This window comes from Pezoporus flaviventris, unplaced genomic scaffold (genome assembly GCF_033815535.1).
Source record: "Pezoporus flaviventris isolate CSIRO_AGI_PZ_B2104156 unplaced genomic scaffold, CSIRO_AGI_Pfla_v1 ptg000154l, whole genome shotgun sequence".
Classification (NCBI taxonomy): Eukaryota; Metazoa; Chordata; class Aves; order Psittaciformes; family Psittacidae; genus Pezoporus; species Pezoporus flaviventris.
This window is the reverse complement of record NW_026892702.1, coordinates 2,806,600-2,813,498: the sequence shown is the minus strand read 5'-3', so window position 1 is coordinate 2,813,498 and position 6,899 is coordinate 2,806,600.

Here is a 6,899-nt window from a genome sequence, read left to right as displayed (position 1 = left end):
AACCTGGCCTTGAACACTGCCAGGGATGGGGCAGCCACAGCTTCTCTGGGCACCCTGTGCCAGTGCCTCAGCACCCTCCCAGGGAAGAGCTTCTGCCTAAGAGCTCATCTCAGTCTCCCCTCTGGCAGGTTAAAGCCATTCCCCTTGGCCTGTCCCTACATCCCTTGTCCCAAGCCCCTCTCCAGGTTTCCTGCAGCCCCTTCAGGCACTTGAGCTGCTCTCAGGTCTCCCCTTCAGGAGCCTTCTCTTCTCCAGGCTGCCCCAGCCCAGCTCTCTCAGCCTGGCTCCAGAGCAGAGCTGCTCCAGCCCTCACAGCACCTCCATGGCATCCTCTGGACCCTATATCTATATATCTATATAGATGTATCTATACTTATATATCTATACCTATGTATCTATACCTGTATATCTACATCTATATCCATATACATAATTTATATTAATTTTTAATATATATATGTATGTATGTGTGTCTATGTATGCCCATACGGATATGCTCACCACATCACTTAGAAATGAAGCAGGATGCGGGGCCACAGGACAGCAAAGGCGGGTCCATGGGGACGGGACTGGGATGAGGTCCCGTGCTCCATCCCAGCCACGCGCATTCCCAGCAGCCCTGCGCTGTGCAGACGCGCGTCTGGATCCTTTGCTGTAAAACCTGTTCTCTCCAATGCTTCCTTTCAGCTCAGCTGGAGTGGAGTTTGTCAGAGCCCTGGACTCGGTGCCAAGCGCAGGCTATAAATACAGCAGCTATTTAAGAGCGAGGTATTTATTTGGCTTTCCCAGCGCCCCGTCAGTCTTCCTGTGAGGACGAGCATCGCTTGTGTGGGGCAAGGATACAGCACGTGTAGGGAACAGGGGCCGTCTGCTGGGGGTCCCGTGATGGGGGTCCCTTCCTCAGGGATGCTTGGCCTGGGCACATGGCGGGGATGTGGTTGCTGCTCCCCTCGCTCTATCCTGTACTGGGTTGGTCCAAGTGATGTGAAGTGGGGTCTGGCGGGTGGGAGCTCTGCAGGGAGCAGCACTGATGGTGTGGGGTTTAACCCTGCCTAAGCGATGGATGGAGCTGGGATGGGAGACAAGGGTGGGTCTCAGGGGCAAGAGGTTGGAGGGAGCCAGTTTCCTGACAGACAAGTTTGAGGATGTTTGTGGCACTGAGGGGATGATGGAGGAGACACTTTAGCCCTGGGGCCACATCCTGACCCCTCCTTGCTGATCCTCTCCTAAGGCATCCGGGCCTCAGAATGTGTCCCAAGGGAAGGTGGCTGCAGGGCCACCCATTACTTTCATCCCCATGAGTGGAGTTAACAATCCCCAAGTGCTCCTGCTGGAGGCAGTGAGGGTGATGATTGCTCTGGGGGCGAGCAGGGCCCAGGCGTTGTGCTTTGGGTTTTCCCAGCTGTTCCCATTGCTCAGACATAGGCTTCATTTCCTTTCCCCAGTGCAAATGCCCCAGCAGTGGCTGCAGTGACCTAGCACCAGGCCTTGTGTGATGCGATGCCCCATCCCTGCCCTGGGTCTGGAAGTGGGGCAGGACCCACAGGTCAGAAGCCCACACTGCACAGTAAGAGGCAGAGCCAGGGCTGCATCCTGGCCTGATCCATGCCAGGAATAACCCCCAGAGGCCAAAAGGGTGAGACCATCATTCCCACAGCATCCTGCAAGCATGCCATTCCCCATTCCCATGCCACATTCCCATGTACATGCCATTCCCATTCCCATTCCCACAGACGTGCCCCTTGCCGGTGTCCATTCAAACATCCCATGATCCTGGTGCCAGCACCCCATGCTGGTGCCTGTGCCCATGCCTGTGTCTGTGCCTGTTCCCACACCTCCTGCCCATGCTGGTGCCGCTGCCCAAGGCAGACAGGCTCTTTGCCATGCCCATGCCATGCTGGTGCCCATTCCTGCACACCCTGCCCATGCCAGTGCCTGTCCCCAGACCCCATGCTGGTGTCCATGCTTGTGCCCATTCCCACATTCCATGCCATGCTGGTAACTGTCCCCAGACCCATGCCATGCCGGTGTCCATGCTGCTTCCCATTCCCGTGCTTCATGCCTATGTCAGTGCCCGTCCCCACACCTCATTCCGGTGTCCATGCCCATGCCATGCTGGCTCCCATTCCCATGCCCCATGCCCATGCCCATGATATGCTGGTGCCTATCCCCAGACCCCATGCCACTGTCCATGCCATGCTGGCTCCCATTCCCACGCCCTATGGCATTCCAGAGCCTGCCCCCAGACCCATGCCGTGCCAGTGTCCATGCTGCTTCCCATTCCCACACTTCATGCCTATGCCAGGGCTCATGCTGGTGCTTATGCCGGTGCCCATGCCCATGCCCACACCCCATTCCAGTGTCCATGCCATGCCGGTGTCCATGCCCATGCCATGCTGGCTCCCATTTCCACGGCCCATACCCGTGCCCATGCTGTGCCGGCGCAGTCAATGCTGTCGCACCCTCCGCAGTCTCCCTGCCTGCAGGCTCCCAGTTATCCCAGTCGCCACCAGCAGAGGGAAATGCTGATCCAGGAGAGGGAAATGCTGATTCAGGAAAGGGGAATGCTGATCCACAGCACTCACCTGCTCCACCCGTGCCCGGGTTAGCGCAGCGGCTGCGGTCCGGCAGGTGGGTGCTGGCCCATGAAGGGCTGTGCCCCCCAAGTGCTCACCCCGACCCTGTGCTGCCCCACAGCCCCTGGCACTGGCTTTGCAGGGTCCCCAGGTGCCCCCCCCCCCCCCCCCCCCCCCCCCCCCAGGCAAGGCAGGGATTTGAGCTGCTCCCTCCATCCCGTTGCGTGGCTGGGGCTGGATGTGCTTCATGGGCTCTGGCTCTGATGCAGGACCAACGGGCTGCAGCGGGTCTGAGCCAGCATTCCCTAATCGCCCTGTTGTGTGGGATCGCTGCTCTGGCACAGCAAATCCCGCTGGAGTCAGCGGGACTGGGGGTGCAACAGCCCATGGGGCACATCCCCACACGCAGCACTGCTGATCCAAAGGGACAGGCAGAGCTGCCGCTGCTTTATCAGCACAAGGCGGGTTTACTGCTGCAATTACACAGCTGTTAATGGCACCCATACCGGTTCCATGGAGGCCAGCAGCTCCCAGGGCACGAGCAGGACACGTTCACACCCGCTTGCCAGGAGCTTTTCCCTCTTTGCCCTCTCTGACCCCGCACCACAGCAGCTCCCTGAACAAGGATGGGTCTTATGCACCTTTGAGGCCTTGAGGTGACCCCGGCTGTGTTTGAATGTGCCCATTCCCCATGGATGGGACCCGACCCTGGCTGCCAGGGTCACTGCAGGGATGCAAGCAGCTCTGTCTGCAAAGGACACCCTGAAAACTGCATCTCCCTCCCTAAAGCACCCCCAAAACGATCAGGTCTCCTGGTGATGCAGGGAGGTGGAAACAGATCCTTGTCCCAGGGTCAATGAGAGTGAAAGGAAAACTCCACTGATTGCTCCTTATGACAGAGAAAGGGAAATAAACACCAGGCTGAAAGCTTTCTCCTGCAACGTACCTCTGTGTTTAGTGCTTGCAGGAATTCAGCATGTGGTAGGTGATAGAGAGCACCATATTCTGGGTGCTCTGCAGCGTTGCTGCTGAGAGGTCAGATTTACTCTGCGATGCTGATGGCTGGGGTGATGCGTGGGTACCAAATCCAGAGGGACCAGCTGAAGTGGCAGGTTTGGTTTACTGCTATAAGCATGGAAATACACCAAGGAATAAGCTTCTTATGCTTAAATGCTCCCTCATACATGGATTGGGGCATCAAGAGAGACCAGGAGATGTGCTGGGTCCCCAGGATGGTGAAGGAGAGGTTTGAAGTACTCTGCTCATCATGGTGGACTTGTGCATTGAATCCTGGAATGGTTGAGGTTGGAAGGGACCTTAAAGATCACCCCGATCCAACCCCTGCCATGGGCTTGAGTCCAGAGGAGGCCACGGAAATGCTGCAAGGGCTGGAGCAGCTCTGCTCTGGAGCCAGGCTGAGAGAGCTGGGCTGGGGCAGCCTGGAGAAGGCTCCTGAAGGGGAGACCTGAGAGCAGCTCCAGTGCCTGAAGGGGCTGCAGGAAAGCTGGAGAGGGGCTTGGGACAAGGGATGTAGGGACAGGCCAAGGGGAATGGCTTTAACCTGCCAGAGGGGAGACTGAGATGAGCTCTTAGGCAGAAGCTCTTCCCTGTGAGGGTGTTGAGAGTACCCAGAGAAGCTGTGGCTGCCCCATGCTCAGCGTGCAGTGCTCCTGTGCTGACAGGGGTTGTTTAGGATTGGCTTTGCAAAGCTAAGGCTTATGCCATGTACTTGGTCTGGTTAGCAGGGCTGTGTGTGCAGTGCCTGAAGCATACTCAAGACAGTGCTTCTATTAAAGAAATGATGCTTGGTTTCTGATCATGAAGTTGGTACCATGGGTGGCTATTCCCTGTTTTCTTCATTTGAGAGAGGTGGATGCATGTCCTCCCACCTATAAAATGCCCTCACCCCACTAAGGCTGACTTCTGAATGAATTCAGAGCCAGACTCCTCTGCGATCAGTGTTCAAAAGCCTCTGGTGGAAAGATTTTCTATTTTCAAGGAGATTTTGCTGTAGCTCGAATTCCCAGGGGAATCTCTTGATCTCAGCAGTGTTTTGGCCAGGGAAACAACCTGCAAACAAGCCCAGTGCTCAGGGAAAAGGCTTCTGATGGGCACTGCACGGAGAAAAAGGTGAATCACAGAATCCCAGCCTGGTTTGTGTTGGAAGGGACCTTAAAGCTCACTCAGCTCCAACCCCTGCCACGGGCAGGGACACCTTCCACTAGAGCAGCTTGCTCCAAGCCCCTGGGTCCAACCTGGCCTTGAACACTGCCAGGGATGGGGCAGCCACAGCTTCTCTGGGCACCCTGTGCCAGTGGAAATGCTGGGATAGAAACACTGGAATAAATACTTCAGCACTGAAGCCATTTACCCTTTGAAGTGACTCACAGGGGTAGAGAACCTGTGTTCGGATGGGGTGGGCTGATGTGCAGTGGCAACCTCAGGGGTGAGCCCAGCCTCTGGTCACAGCCCACACTCAATCTCCTCACTCCCATGGGTGCTGGGGCTGACACAGGTGACATCTGGGTGCTGTCCTGATGTCCTTTAGCCTCCTATTTTGCCTTTAGCAGAGCCCAGCCTGCCATGGCAGCACCCAGAACCCTCCCTGCTCGGGAGGATGCTTGGTCCCAGGCTGGCAGCACCCTGCCACGGCTGCAGGGGGGAAGGACCCCCGGTGTCCCCCTCAATGTGCTGGGCACATCGGAGCTGCAGGGAGAGGTGTGAGCAGCCTCCATCCCCTCCCCATCGGGGCCGCTGTGGCTGGCCAAGAGCTATTTTCAGGCAGGATAAACAGGATGCCTCGCTCCAGGCTGGCCACCTCCACTCCTCCTTCCCACTGCCGGGTAAACAGCCCAGCCCAGGAAAAGATTCCCTGCACAGCCCCAGAGCCAAGCAACCTGGCCACGGGTGAGCCACCAGCCAAAGCTGATGCTCTGGAAGCAGCCATGGACCTGTGATCCCAAGGGATGGATCCATCTCGGCAGCAACAACCCGGAGCCACCCTGCAGCTGGGAGCAGCCTGAACTTTCTGGCCACACCACCACGTCTTCCCCCTTCCTCCTCCTCCTCCTCTTCCTCCCTCGGTCACACCGGGCTCTGCGCTGTGCCCAGGGGCTGGGAATGATGCAGGCGAGGCCTTTCCTCCGGCCGGATCATGCCCAGGCAGCGCCGGGGGATCCTGTGCGGGCTGTTTCCGCTTGTTGCTCTCGGGAGAGGAGCTGCAGCAACAGGAGAGGAAGGAGGAGTTTTTCCAGCGCTTCCTCCAGCTCCTCGGCTGCTTCCCTCGCTGGGCCTGGGAGCTCAGCCCGTGGATCCAGCATGTGCTGTACTGATGAAGCGTTACTGGTCCTGGTACCCCACTTGGAGCGTGCCCTCCTGCTCCCCAGTGATGCCAGCCTGCTCCTGGCTCCCCCCACTACGGAAGAATGATGCCAAACAGGGGTCCGAAATACGTGGTTCGGTCTCTGTGGGGACTGGTTTAAGGCAACTTGAGTTTCCCCATCCCATTCTCCCGCACGACGAGGGAGAGGGGCCCTTCACCTGCATCCCGCTCTGCCCCATCCCGCTCCCAACGCCACCCTCAGCCTTCCCATGGCTGGGTGTGAGCGCAGGTAGCAGAGGGAGGAGCCGGTGTTGCAATCGGCCCATGGAGCAATATGTGAGGCGCGGAGGGGGCCGGTGCCAAGCAGCCGGAGCTCGTTTGCCTGGCGCCGGCAGCCGTAGGAGCTGGCGCGGGGCCCTGCGGTGCGGGCACACGGCATCAGGAGCGGGCATGGAAGGTGGTGGTGATGGGGGGGGGGGGGTACAACTCCGTGCCCCAATGAGCTAATTAGAGCAGATAATTACAAGGCGGGGCAGGGAGAGGAGCTTTTACAGGGGCATGTGCTGATAGGACAAGGGAATGGCTTGAAGCTGGAAGAGGGGAGATTGAGAGGAGATAGTAGGAAGTTCTTTAGTGGTCGGCTGCTGAGATGGGGAGGGGATGGGGGCTGCTCACGCCTCTCCCTGCCGCTGAGATGTGCTCACCCACTGCCCAGCGCACCCCGGTGGGCGCTGGGGGTCTTTTCCCCCCCCCCCATCACCGTGCCAGGGTGCTGCCTTGGGACCAAGCATCCGCCTGAGCAGGGAGGGATCTGGGTGCTGCCAGGGCAAGCTGGGCTCTGCTAAAGGCAAAAAGGAGGCTGAAGGGCATCAGGACAGCACCCAGATGTCACCTGTGTCAGCCCCGGCACCCATAGGAGCCAGGGGGCTTGGTCCTGGCTGCAGCCGGGTGCTGCCGGAGCTGGGCTGGGTTTCGCCCCGAGGATGCCACCGCACATGAGC